Below are 14,252 nucleotides of genomic sequence, written 5' to 3'. Positions count from 1 at the left end.
ATATTTGTTCTTCCAATCCATGAGCATGGAACATTTTTCCATTTCTTTGTGTCTTCCTCTATTTCTTAAATGAGTATTTTATAAGTTTCTGAGTACAGATCCTTTGCCTCTTTGGTTAGATTTATTTCTAGGTATCTTATGGTTTTGAGTACAATTGTAAATGTCATTGACTCCTTAATTTCTCTTTCTTCTGTCTTGTTGTTGGTGTATAGGAATGCCACTGACTTCTGTGCATTGATTTTATATCCTGCCACTTTACTGAATCCCTGTATGAGTTCTAGCAGTTTTGGGGTGGAGTCTTTTGGGTTTTCCACATAAAGTATCATATCATCTGCAAAGAGTGAGAGTTTGACTTCTTCCTTGCCAATTTGGATGCCTTTGATTTCTTTTTGTTGTCTGATTGCTGTGGCTAGGACTTCTAATACTATGTTGAAGAGCAGTGGTGATAGTGGACATCCCTGCCACGTTCCTGACCTTAGGGGGAAAGCTCAGTTTTTCCCCATTAAGAATGATATTCACTGTGGGTTTTTCATAGATGGCTTTTATGATATTGAGGTATGTACCCTCGATCCCTATACTCTGAAGAGTTTTGATGAAGAAAGGATGCTGTACTTTGTCAAATGCTTTTTCTGCATTGATTGAGAGGATTATATGGTTCTTGTTTGTTCTTTTATTAATGTATTGTATCACACTGATTTGCAGATGTTGAACCAACCTTGCAGCCCAGGGATAAATCCCACTTGGTCGAGGTGGTGGAGCAAAATGGCGGAGGAGTAGGAGAACTGGATTTCGTCTTCTCTCAGGAATTCAGCTGGATTGGGATCAAACAATTCTGAACACCTACAAACTCAACAGGAGATTGAAGAAAAGAATAGCAACAACTCTCTCATCAGAAAAGCGACCACTTTCTGGAAGGTAGGACGTGCGGAGAAGTGAATCCGAGGTGATATTTGGGAGGATAGATGACGGGGGAGAGGACTCCATAAGCTGCTTCTGGCAAGTGATAGAGCCGCGGAGGACAAAATCAGAACTTTTAAAAGTCTGCTCCGCTGAGGGACATCATTCTGGTGGTTAAGCGGGGGGTGGAACCCTCGCTGAGACAGTGTGGTCTCAGGACCCTCGGGGTCACAGAAAGACCGGGGGTGCCTGAGTGTGACAGAGCTCCCAGGTATCAGAGTGGGGAAGCCGGCTGCAGAGGTGGAGCCAAGGCATGGGCTCTCAGCTCAGGGTGGCCATAAACCGTGATCCGCGGCACAGTTGGGCCACTGCTCCTCCAGCAGGGACCCAACAAGTGGCAGATCCAGGGAGACTCACCTTCCACCCCCGGGAGGAGCAGTGCAGAAGCGCACCGCAGGGATCTGCTGGGTTTGGAGACTCCACACAGGGTCGAGTGCCGGAGACAGATATGTGCGGTCATAGGCTGGGTGAGCATGGTTGGAGACAGGGGAGACGGGAGTGACTGACTGCTTTTCTCTGGGGGCTCACTGAGGAGCAGGGCCCTGAGTTCCTGGCTCCTCCGGGGGGGAAACTGGGAGGCCGCCATTTTCACTCTCCGCCTCCGAAGCTGTACGGAAAGCTCGCAGGGAACAAAAGCTCCAGAGAGCAAACACGAGCAGATTACTTACCAGGGAGGGGGCGGGGGAAGGCCAATTCCCCTCTGGCAAAGACATTTGGAAACCATGGCAACAGGCCCCTCCCCAGAAGATCAGTAAGAACAGCCAGCCAAGATGAAGTTTACCGATCAATGAGAATGGCAGAACTCAGCGCTAGGGGAATACTATACATAGAATTAATGGCTTTTTTACCATGATTCTTTAATCTTTCAAAGTTAATTTTTTTTAACTGTCTTGTTTTCTTTTTTTTTTTAATTTTTCTTTTTCCCTTTTTCAACCAACATCATATCAATCCCTTTTTTTAAAAAAAAAATATTTTTCATTTTTAGAGTCATATTTTATCCCTTCATAGTAATTACCCTTATTTTTGGCATATATATATAAGTTGTTCTCTCTTTAAAATTTTGAGATAGTTTCTTTGAACAGATCAAAATATACCCTAAATCTCTAATATATGGTTTTTTTTCTACTCCCCTGCCTGATCACATTCTCTCCCTTTTTTTTCTTTTTTCTTTTTTTAAATCCTCTTCTTTCTTTTTTCAAACAACTTCTTATCAATTCCTTTTAACAATTTTTTTATAATTTCCATCTTTACAGTCATATTCCATCCCTTCATCATATCAACCCTTATTTTAATACATATATAAGTTTTTCTCTCTTTAAAATTTGGGAGGCACTTTCTTCTAACAGACCAAAATACACCCCATTCTAGTGTGTGGCACTGAACTATATACCAGCCTGATCATATTTGATCACATTCTGGCTTTTTGTTGTTGTTGTTCTGTTTTGTTCTGTTTTTGTTTGTTTTTATCTTTACTTTATCTTTTTGTTTTCTTTTTTTTTCTTCTTTCTCTCTTTCCCTTTCTTTTCCCACTGCTTCAGGTCTTTTCTGATTAGTTTAGAGTATATTTTCTGAGGACGTTGTTACTCTGCTAGCATTTTGTTCTCTCATTAATCTATTCTCCTCTGCACAAAATGACAAGACGGAAAAAATCAACTCAACAAAAAGAACAAGAGGTAGTACTGACGGCCAGGGACCTACTCAATACAGACATTAGTAGGATGTCAGACCTAGAGTTCAGAATCATCACTTTAAAGATTCTAGCTGGGCTTGAGAAAAACATGGAAGTTATTAGAGAAACCCTTTCTGGAGAAGTAAAAGATCTAAAATCTAACCAAGTTGAAATCAAAAAGGCTATTAAGGAGGTGCAATCAAAAATGGGGGCGCTAATTGCTAGAATAATGAGGCAGAAGAGAGAATCAGTAATATAGAAGATGAAATGATGGAAAATAAAGAAGCTGAGAAAAAGAGAGATAAACAACTACTGGATCACGAGGGCAGAATTCGAGAGATAAGCGATACCATAAGATGAAACAACATTAGAATAATTGGGATCCCAGAAGAAGAAGAAAGAGAGAGAGGGGCAGAAGGTATAATGGAGCAAATTATAGCAGAGAACTTCCCTAATTTGGGGAAGGAAACAGGCATCAAAATCCAGGAGGCACAGAAAACCCCTCTCAAAATCAATAAAAATAGGTCAACACCCCGACATCTAATAGTAAAACTTACGAGTCTCATAGACAAAGAGAAAATCCTGAAAGCAGCTCGGGAGAAGAGATATGTAACCTACAAGGGTAGAAATATTAGATTGGCAACAGAAGTATCCACAGAGACCTGGCAGGCCAGAAAGGACTGGCAGGATATATTCAGAGCACTAAATGAGAAAAATAAGCAACCAAGAATCCAATATCCAGCTAGGCTGTCATTGAAAATAGAAGGAGAGATAAAAAGCTGCCAGGACAAACAAAATCTAAAGGAATTTGCAAACACAAAACCAGCCCTACAGGAAATCTTGAAAGGGGTCTTCTAAGCAAAGAGAGCCTAAAAGCAACATAGACCAGAAAGGAACACAGACAATATACGGTAACAGTCACCTTACAGGCAATCCAATGGCACTAAATTCCTATCTTTCAATAGTTACCCTGAATGTAAATGGGCTCAATGCCCCAATCAAAAGACACGGGCTATCAGATTTAATTAAAAAACAAGACCCATCAATATGCTGTCTGCAAGAGACTCATTTTAGAACCAAACACACCCCCAGATTGAAAGTGAGTGGGTGGAAAATCATTTACCATGCGAATGGACACCAAAAGAAAGCTGGGGTGGCAATCCTTATATCAGACAAATTAGATTTTAAACCAAAGACTGTAATAAGAGATGAGGAAGGACACTATATCATACTTAAAGGATCTATCCAACAAGAAGATCTAACAATTGTAAATATCTATGCCCCTAACATGGGAGCGGCCAATTATATAAGGCAATTAATAACAAAGGCAAAGAAACACATCGACAACAATACAATAATAGTGGGGGACTTTAACACCCCCCTTACTGAAATGGGCAGATCGTCTAAGCAAAAGATCAACAAGGAAATAAAGACTTTAAATGACACACTGGACCAAATGACTTTAGAAATATATTCAGATCATTCCATCCCAAAGCAATGGAATACACATTCTCCTCTAGTGCCCATGGAACATTCTCCAGAACAGATCACATCCTAGGTCATAAATCAGGTCTCAGCCAGTACCAAAATATTGGGATCATTCCCTGCCTATTTTTAGACCACAATGCTTTGAAACTAGAAAATCACAAGAGAAAAGTTGGAAAGAACTCAAATACATGGAGGATAAAGAGCATCCTACTGAAGAATGAATGGGTCAACCAGGAAATTAAAGAAGAATTAAAAAAATACATGGAAACCGATGAAAATGAAAACACAACTATTCAAAATCTTTGGGATGCAGCAAAGGCAGTCCTAAGAGGAAATTTATAGAGCAATACAAGCCTTTCTCAAGAAACAAGAAAGATCTCAAGAACACAACCTAACCCTACACCTAAAGGAGCTGGAGTAAGAACAGCAAATAAAGCCTAAACCCAGCAGGAGAAGAGAAATAATCAAGATCAGAGCATAAATCAACGAAATAGAAACTAAAAGAACAGTAGAACAGATCAACAAAACTAGGAGCTGGTTCTTTGCAAGAATTAACAAGATTGATAAACCCCTGGCCAGACTTATCAAAAAGAGAAGAGAAATGACCCAAATCAACAAAATCATGAATGAAAGAGGAGAGATCACACCCAACACCAAAGAAATACAAACAATTATAAGAACATATTATGAGCAACTCTATGCCAGCAAATTACATAACCTGGAAGAATGGATGCATTCCTAGAGATGTATCAACTACCCAAACTGAACCAGGAAGAAATAGAAAACCTGAACAGACCTATAACCACTACGGAAATTGAAGCAGTCATCAAAAATCTCCCAAAAATCAAAAGCCCAGGGCCAGATGGCTTCCCAGGGGAATTCTACCAAACATTTCAAGAAGAATTAATACCTATTCTTCTGAAACTGTTCAAAAAAATAGAAATGGAAGGAAAACTTCCAAACTCATTTTATGAGGCCAGCATTCCCTTGATCCCAAAACCAGACAAAGACCCCATCCAAAAGGAGAATTACAGACCAATATCCCTGATGAACATGGATGCCACAATTCTCACCAAAATATTAGCCAATAGGATCCAACAGTACATTAAAAGGATTATTCACCACGACAAAGTGGGATTTATTCCTGGGCTGCAAGGTTAGTTCAACATCCGCAAATCAATCAACGTGATACAATACATTAAGAAAAGAAAGAACAAGAATCATATGGTCCTCTCAATAGATGCAGAAAAAGCATTTGACAAAGTACAGCATCCTTTCTTGATCAAAACTCTTCAGAGTATAGGCATAGAGGGTACATACCTCAATATCATAAAAGCCATCTATGAAAATCCTAGGGCAAATATCAATTTCAATGGGGAAAAACTGAGAGCTTTCCCCCTAAGGACAGGAACGCGGCAGGGATGTCCACCATCACCACTGCTATTCAACATAGTATTGGAAGTCCTAGCCAAAGCAATCAGACAACAAAAAGAAATCAAAGGCATCCAAATCTGCAAAGAAGAAGTCAAACTCTCACTCTTTGCAGATGATATGATACTTTATGTGGAAAACCCAAAAGACTCCACCCCAAAACTGCTACAACTCATACAGGAATTCAGTAAAGTTGCAGGATATAAAATCAATGCACAGAAGTCAGTGGCATTCCTATACACCAACAAGAAGATAGAAAAAGAGAAATTAAGGATTTGATCCCATTTACAATTGCACCCAAAACCATAAGATACCTAGGCATAAATCTAACCAAAGAGGCAAAGATTCTGTACTCAGAAAACTATAAAATACTCTTGAAAGAAATAGAGGAAGACACAAAGAAATGAAAAAATGTTCCAGGCTCATGAATTGGAAGAACAAATATTGTGAAGATGTCAATACTACCTAGAGTAATCTACACATTCAATGCAATCCCCATCAAAATACCATCCACTTTTTTCAAAGAAATGGAACAAATAATCCTAAAATTTGTATGGAGCCAGGAAAGTCCTCAAATAGCCAGAGGAATGTTGAAAAAGAAAAGCAAAGCTGGCGGCATCACAATTCCAGACATCCAGCTCTATTACAAAGCTGTCATCATCAAGACAGCATGGTACTGGCACAAAAACAGGCACATCGATCAATGGAACAGAATAGAGAGCCCAGAAATGCACCCTCAACTCTATGGTCAACTCATCTTTGACAAAGCAGGAAAGAATGTCCAATGGAACAAAGACAGTCTCTTCAACAAATGGTGTTGGGAAAATTGGATAGCCACATGCAGAAGAATGAAACTGGACCATTTCCTTACACCACACACAAAAATAGACTCCAAATGGTTGAAAGACCTCAATGTGAGACAGGAGTCCATCAAAATCCTAAAGGAGAACACAGGCAGCAACCTCTTCGACCTCATCCGAAGCAACTTTTTCCTAGAAACATCACCAAAAGCTAGGGAAACAAGGGCAAAAATGAACCATTGGGACTTCATCAAGATAAAAAGCCTTTGCAAGCAAAGTAAACAGTCAACAAAACCAAAAGACAACCGACAGAATGGGAGAAGATATTTGCAAATGATATATCAGATAAAGGACTGGTATCCAAAATCTGTAAAGAACTCATCAAACTCATCACCGAAAGAACAAAGAATCCAATCAAGAAATGGGCAGAAGACATGAACAGACATTTTTCCAAAGAAGACATCCAAATGGCCAACAGACACATGAAAAAGTGCTCAATGTCGCTTGGCATCAGGGAAATCCAAATCAAAACCTCAATGAGATACCACCTCACACCAGTTAGAATGGCTAAAATTAATAAGTCAGGAAATGACAGATGTTGACGGGGATGCGGAAAAAGGGGAACCCTCCTACACTATTGGTGGGAATGCAAGCTGGTGCAGCCACTCTGGAAAACAGTATGGAGGTTCCTCAAAACGTTGGAAATAGAGCTACCCTACAATCGAGCAATTGCACTACTGGGTATTTACCCCAAAGATACAAAAGTAGGGATCCGAAAGCGTACGTGCACCCTGATGTTTATAGCAGCAATGTCCACAATAGCCAAACTGTGGAAAGAGCCAAGATGCCCATCGACAGATGAATGGATAAAGAAGAAATGGTATATATATATATATATATGCAATGGAATATTATGCAGCCATCAAAATGAATGAGATCTTGCCATTTGCAATGACGTGGATGGAACTGCAGGGTATTATGTTGAGTGAAATAAGTCAAACAGAGAAAGACATGTATCATATGACCTCAATGATATGAGGAATTCTTAATCGCAGGGAACAAACTGAGGGTTGCTGGAGTTGGGGGTGGCATAGGAGGGAATGGGTGACTGGGTGATAGACTCTGTGGGGGGTATGTGCTCTGGTAAGTGCTGTGAATTGTGCAAGACTGTTGAATCTCAGATCTGTACCTCTGAAACAAATAATGCAATATATGTTAAGAAAAAAAAAAAAAAGAAGAAGAACAAGGTAGCAGGAGGGGAAGAATGAAGGGGGGGAAATCGGAGGGGTAGACGAACCATGAGAGATGATGGGCTCTGAAAAACAAACTGAGGGTTCTAGAGGGGAGGGGTGTGGGAGGATGGGTTAGCCTGGTGGGTGGGTATTGAGGAGGGCACATTCTGCATGGAGCACAGGGTGTTATGCACAAACAATGAATCATGGAACACTATATCTAAAACTAATGATGTGATGTATGCGGATAATATAAGAATAAAAAAATTAAAAAATAAATAAAAATCCCACTTGGTCATGGTGAATAATCCTTTTAATGTACTGTTGGATCCTACTGGCTAATATTTTGGTGAGAATTTTTGCATCCATGTTCATCAAGGATATTGGTCTGTAATTCTTCAATACAAGAAAGTTAACATGCTTAAATTTGAGGAGAGAACCTTAGTAGTGGGAAAGGAAGATCTTTTTATTTTTCTTTTAAGCATGACTATTCTGTTTTGAATGTTAAAAGATATGTATATATTAAGAAATGCAAGATTATATCTAGGAATTAAGATATAGAAATGTTTTTTATATAAAATGTTCTTAATTTAGGGCGCTTGGGTGGCTCAGTTGGTTATGCAACTGCCTATAGCTTGGGTCATGATCCTGGAGTCCTGGGATTGAGTCCCGCATCAGACTCCCGCTCGGCGGGGAGTCTGCTTCTCCCTCTGACCCTCCCCCCCTTTTGCTCTCTCTGTCTCATTCTTTCTCTCTCAAATAAATAAATAAAATCTGTTAAAAAAATAAAATAAAATAAAATGTTCTAAATTTAAATATTAGTACATGCCTTATATAGTAAATTATAAATTCAAACACAATCTCATAACCTATTTTTTTATTCTATTATGAGAAAACTAAAATTTGGTACTGTAACATTGCTACCCACAATGTCATTTAAGTTTACTGATATTTATTATTTTTTTTTAATAAGGAAACTTTCTTCTAAAAAATTAATTACGAATGAATCATTTACCATAAAATCTATTGTAGATATTACAAGCAAAACAATTACATAATACTTTAGTAAACTGTGGAATTTTTATCCTCTTCATTTGCTATGTAAATGAAACAAAGAAATATTTTATATAACAATTGTCTTAGAAAATGACTAAAGAATATTCATGTAAATAGGAGTTTCTTTAAAGGTTATTTTTTTTTAAGATTTTATTTATTTATTTGACAGAAAGACACAGGGAGAGAAGGAACACAAGCAGGGGGAGTGGGAGAGGAGAAGTAGGCTTCCTGCTGAGCCCAATGCGGGGCTCAATCCCAGGACCCTGGGATCATGACCTGATCCCAAGGGAGATGCTTAACAACTGAGCCACCCAGGCGCCCCTTTAAAGATTATTTTAAATTAGGGTTAATTTTACTAGGAACATGTATATTTTTAATAGGATACTGACATCAAAACTTTCCAAATCTAAAATACGAATTTTAAAAGTGGAGTTTTAGGTACTATGACAAATAATGTGTTCAAAATCTCTCATATCAATGCAAGTAAACCCATGCTCCTGTGAAACTGCTCTTGGCTCCTTTTTGCAACTTTCCAGTGAAATTTCCAATGACCATGAGCATTATGTGTTAATTTCAATTCAATATATTTTGTTCCTATAAATCAACAGTTTTCAAGGCATTTCATTATCTAACCAGACTGAAGTAAACTGTTGGAATACTCCCAGATTTAACTTTCTATCACTCAGAAATTGTTTGGGATGGTATGGTTGTTTTATGGTTGTTTTAATATATGACTGACTAGACATACTTACTGTCATAAACTATATTCTGTGAAAAATTCACATCAAGATATACATAGATGGGTTCTTACTCTCAATATGTGTTCCATAAGTGGTTCCTTTATTGATTAATGCTATGAGGAACTCTCCACATGCAATTTGCTTTTGCATAGATTCTAAAAGAATGATATTCTACATACCTAGTTGCCATGATAACTGTCTTAGGGAATTACCCTAGTGTTCAGATGTTTTTGTGAATATTATGACTTTGATAATAAGGAAAAGAAATAAGTGGTCAGTTTATAAACCACAAGAATTGTAAAATAATTACAGACTAGCAAGAAAGCAAAGACACAGACATGTTTTATCTCTGTTAATTATGTTTTCTGGTAAAATAAACAATTCAGTGATATTAAGTATGCTGCTGCTGCTACTAATGAGTAGGATTTAGGAATAAATTATCCAATTAATTTTTTGTCCATTCTTATAAGTTCTTGAGAAGGATCGTTGAAGAACAGGTCCATGTCTGATGGACGAAATACAAAATCAATGATAAGAGAAGTGAACCCAGGAAGCTATGGCTTATGGTCTGTTAGTTCAGATGCTCTATTTAGGTCTTGGAATTGGTAGCAGCCAAATAGCAATCAGAGAAGAAACACATCATCTTTAATCTCATCCAACCCAAGAAAACTCCTGGATACTGGGTACTGAGTATCTAATGTTGGGGAGATGATTAAGGGTAAGGGTGGGTTGTAACGTAACACAATTTTAGCACAATACACCCAAATCGATGTATTATTTAATTGTTTATTTATTTATTTATTATTTATTTATTCATTTATTATAAAAGTTTATGTTAAATACAGAAGTTGATGGGCCATATTTAGGTGTCAGTCAAGATTTTATAAACAATTTTTAACTGTATTAATTTCTCTACTAATTCAGGATAAACTGAAGGAATAAAAATATCATTCCCTTTAATGCAATAATAATATCACCTCCTCTGGGAGTTAGATCACACTTTCATTATCAGTCCCTTAAGATTAGTTTCCTGATCTGTTATTATTATCATTATTATTTAGCAACAAGATAACATGAGAAGTCATAACTTGTTATATAACTTGTTAGGTTATCTTTTTTTTTTTTAAGATTTATTTATTTATTTGAGAGAGCGAGAATGAGAGAGAGTACATGAGAGGGGGAAGGGTCAGAGGGAGAAGCAGGCTCCTTGCTGAGCAGGGAGCCCGATGCGGGACTTGATCCCGGGACTCCAGGATCATGACCTGAGCCGAAGGCAGTTGCTTAACCAACTGAGCCACCCAGGCGCCCCATAACTTGTTAGGTTATCTTGGAAAGCTTTTTAGCTACCCTGGACTTTATTTCTTTATCTGCTAGAAAAAAATATTATTGTAACTATAAGTTGTGAACATAACTTGAATACAGTCAGTATGTTTCCAAAATCCATGTCCTTAACAAACCTCTTTCCTTAAAATTAAAAAAATATATATATATAAATCATGTTGCTTTTTCAAAAATAGAATCTATAAGTTTAACTAAGTGTGGTGTATTTCATTATTCCTCCATCCCATTTTCCTTCTCTCCTATTTCTGTAATATTCATACTTTATAAATAATTTATTCTGTGCCCACCTGAAATTATTTTTCATATAAAACAATTTAGTATAACCTACAGTAAATTAACATCACAAGTATTTTTTTTTTTATTTTTACTATTAATAGCGCTACGGTTCAATTTCCACTGTATTAGTTTGGCATTTAACAAGTTTTCACTCTTGTTTCAAGAAATTTGGGGCAAGGCAGGGGAAGAGAGACCATTAGTAAGGCCGTTATGGTAATTAAAAAGAGGTGGTAGTGGCATGAACTATGTTAGTGTGCCAATGATAGTGCAAGAAATGCAACTGTAAAGGATGCCATGGATGACTGGATTGGGGTATCATACATGGATGGAGTCAGAGACCAATGGGGTAGAAACAGGTGATAGGGCTACAGGCAGAGGATAAATACTATTTTGCGTTTGTGTGAAACATCCATGACCAGGTGACCACTTTGAAAATGATATAAGATTGGAGGCTCAAGAATGAGATTATGGATATATTTAGGATTCATAAGAGAAATGGGTGACAAGTGAAACTATACAAGTGGATTCTATCAGCAAGAAGATTGCCTCAACAAAAAGATAAAGATGGTTTAAAAAAATATGTGAGTGACAGCAATATTTAAAAGGTACATGGAGAGATCTTAGCTAGAAACACAAAACAGAATGAAAAAGATAAAACAACAAAACCCTTTAACCAAATGTAACAAAGATTTTTCTCAAGATGAGATAGGTAAACAATAGCAAATATTGAGGAGAGGTCACTGTGAGAAATGTGAATCTTATATGTATTTACCAAATATACAGATGATTTTATAAGCTATGTTATATTCTCTTTTAGCATTATCAATATAACAGAGTGATTTGTCTACTGTCTATTAATGTATCATGAAAGGGAATCTAAAAGGATTCTCACTAACTTGGAAAAATATTTTGAATGGACTCACTTCAGGGATGCCTGACTGGCTCATTCAGTTAAGCATCTGAATTCTGCTCAGGTCATGATCTCAGAGTCCTGGGATCAAGTCCCACAGTGGGCTCCTTGCTCAGTGGGGAGCCCGCTTCTCCTTCTGCCTGCCGCTCTCCCTGCTTGCGCTCTCTCTCTCTCTCTGACAAATAAATAAAATCTTTTAAAAAAAATGAGTGGACTCACTTCAAATAAAGAATAAATAACTATAGAAGGGAAATTGAGCTAAGGAAGTTTAAAATTGCTAGGAACTCATATTTCAGAGCAGCCAGTGTTAAAATATGAGAGACAAATGATCTCAATGCACAAAAGTAAACAGAATGAGGTCCCAAATATAAATAAAAATAGAAAAAATGGTAGTATATCTACACAAACTTGCATATTGAGCTGCTTTTTCAATAGGCAACTCTATGAGGTATGTTACAGGACAAGCAGAATTAAAATATCTCCAAGTGATGGCTGAAAATTGTCTTGACTGCATGATCATATGAATTATATGAAGGATGTCTCGTCTTTAAAAATACTGTGCAATATGCAATAGATTTGTCTGAGAACTTTTCTTTCTGTTGGAGTATGTATGATTTCATAAACTGAAATTTGAAGCAAAGCTTTAAAATGTTGATTGATGAGTCCATCATGAGAATCCCAATTATAGCAATCATTAAAGTAATTTGTCAATAGAGGATTTACTTCACTGTAAATCTATTCCAAGAATTATAAATCAACATAATGTTTTAGGAATCAGCTATGTTTGAAACTAAACAATTTGCAAAACATCAAAATCTACTCTGTAGAATTGCCTGTGATAGGTTTATTTACAGATGCTATATGGAGCTATATATAACAGATGGAGCAAGTGGAACACAGTAATTTTTTTCAAAGAAATACTGATACAAATTATTAAAACTTTATATATTATTTGTTTCAGAGATACAGATCTGTGATTCAACAGTCTTGCTTTATATGTTAAAAAAGAAATAGAAGATAGCAGGAGGGGAAGAATGAAAGGGGGGAAATTGGAGAGGGAGCAGAACCATGAGAGATGATGGACTCTGAAAAACAAACGGGGTTCTAGAGGGGAGGGGTATTGTTGGATGGGTTAGCCTGGTAATGGATATTAAAGAGAGCACATTCTGCATGGAGCACTGGGTGTTATACACAAACAATTAATCATGGAACACATCAATCAATCAATCAATCAATAATAAATAAGGGAAAAACCTTTATATATTAAATAAAAACTTGGCTTTACACTTCTTAAACAGATAATTATTACTGAAGATAATTTAAAATAAAGATCAAAGAAAATCAGTAAGAACAAGACAGAAATAATTAAAAATCTTAAATATTTTTAAATTAATTTTTTCATTTACAAGTAGAATTCTCAGACCAATTACTTAGATAGAAACGAATAAAGAGGAAAGTATATTTACACCTTTGCTCTCAACTTTACCTTTCTTTCAACTTCAATTTTGAATTTATCTCAAAGCTCATGGTATAATTACAACCTTTTTTAATTTGTTCAGGCCTGTTTTGTGACCTAATATGTGATCTATTCTGGAGATCTTCATGTGTACTTGAAAAGAATGTGTAATCTGTTGTTTTAGGATGGAATGTTCTGAATATATATGTTAAGTGCATCTAGTCCATGTATCATTCAAAGCCACTGTTTCCTTGATTTTCTGTTTGGCTAATTTTTCCATTGATGTAGAGTGTTAAATCCCCTACTATTTTTTTTTTTTAAAGATTTATTTATTTGAGAGAGAGAGAGGAAGCATGGGGGTAGGGCCAGAGGGAGAGAGAGTCCTAAGCAGACTCCATGCTGAGTGTGGAGCCTGACATAGGTCTTGATCTCACAGCCCTGAGATCATGATGTGAGCCAAAACCAAGAGTTGGAGGCTGAACTGACTGCACTACCCAGGTGCCATTATATTGTATTACTATTGATTATTTCCTTTATGTTTGTTATTAACTATTTTTATGTTTTGGGGTGCTCCCATGTTGGGGGCATAAATATGTACAAATGCTAGATCTTTTGGGATTGTTCCCATTATTATATAGTGTCCTTTGTCCCTTTTGAGTTTGTTTGATATAAGTATTGCAACTCTGGCTTTCTTTAGACATCCATTTGCATGATAAATGTTTCTTCATACCCTGACTTTTAATCTGCAGATGTCTTTAGGTCTAACATGAGTTTCTTTAAGGCATATGGACAGGTCTTATTTTTATCCACTCTGTCACCCTATGTCTTTGGATTGGAACATTTAGTCCATTTACATTCAGAAATATTATTGATAGCTATGTATTTATTGTCATTTT

Source organism: Mirounga angustirostris, unplaced genomic scaffold, assembly GCF_029215605.1.
Source record: "Mirounga angustirostris isolate CCGP_5_RB_7025 unplaced genomic scaffold, mMirAng1.0.hap1 SCAF_15, whole genome shotgun sequence".
Taxonomy (NCBI): Eukaryota; Metazoa; Chordata; class Mammalia; order Carnivora; family Phocidae; genus Mirounga; species Mirounga angustirostris.
This window is presented reverse-complemented; position numbering follows the sequence as displayed.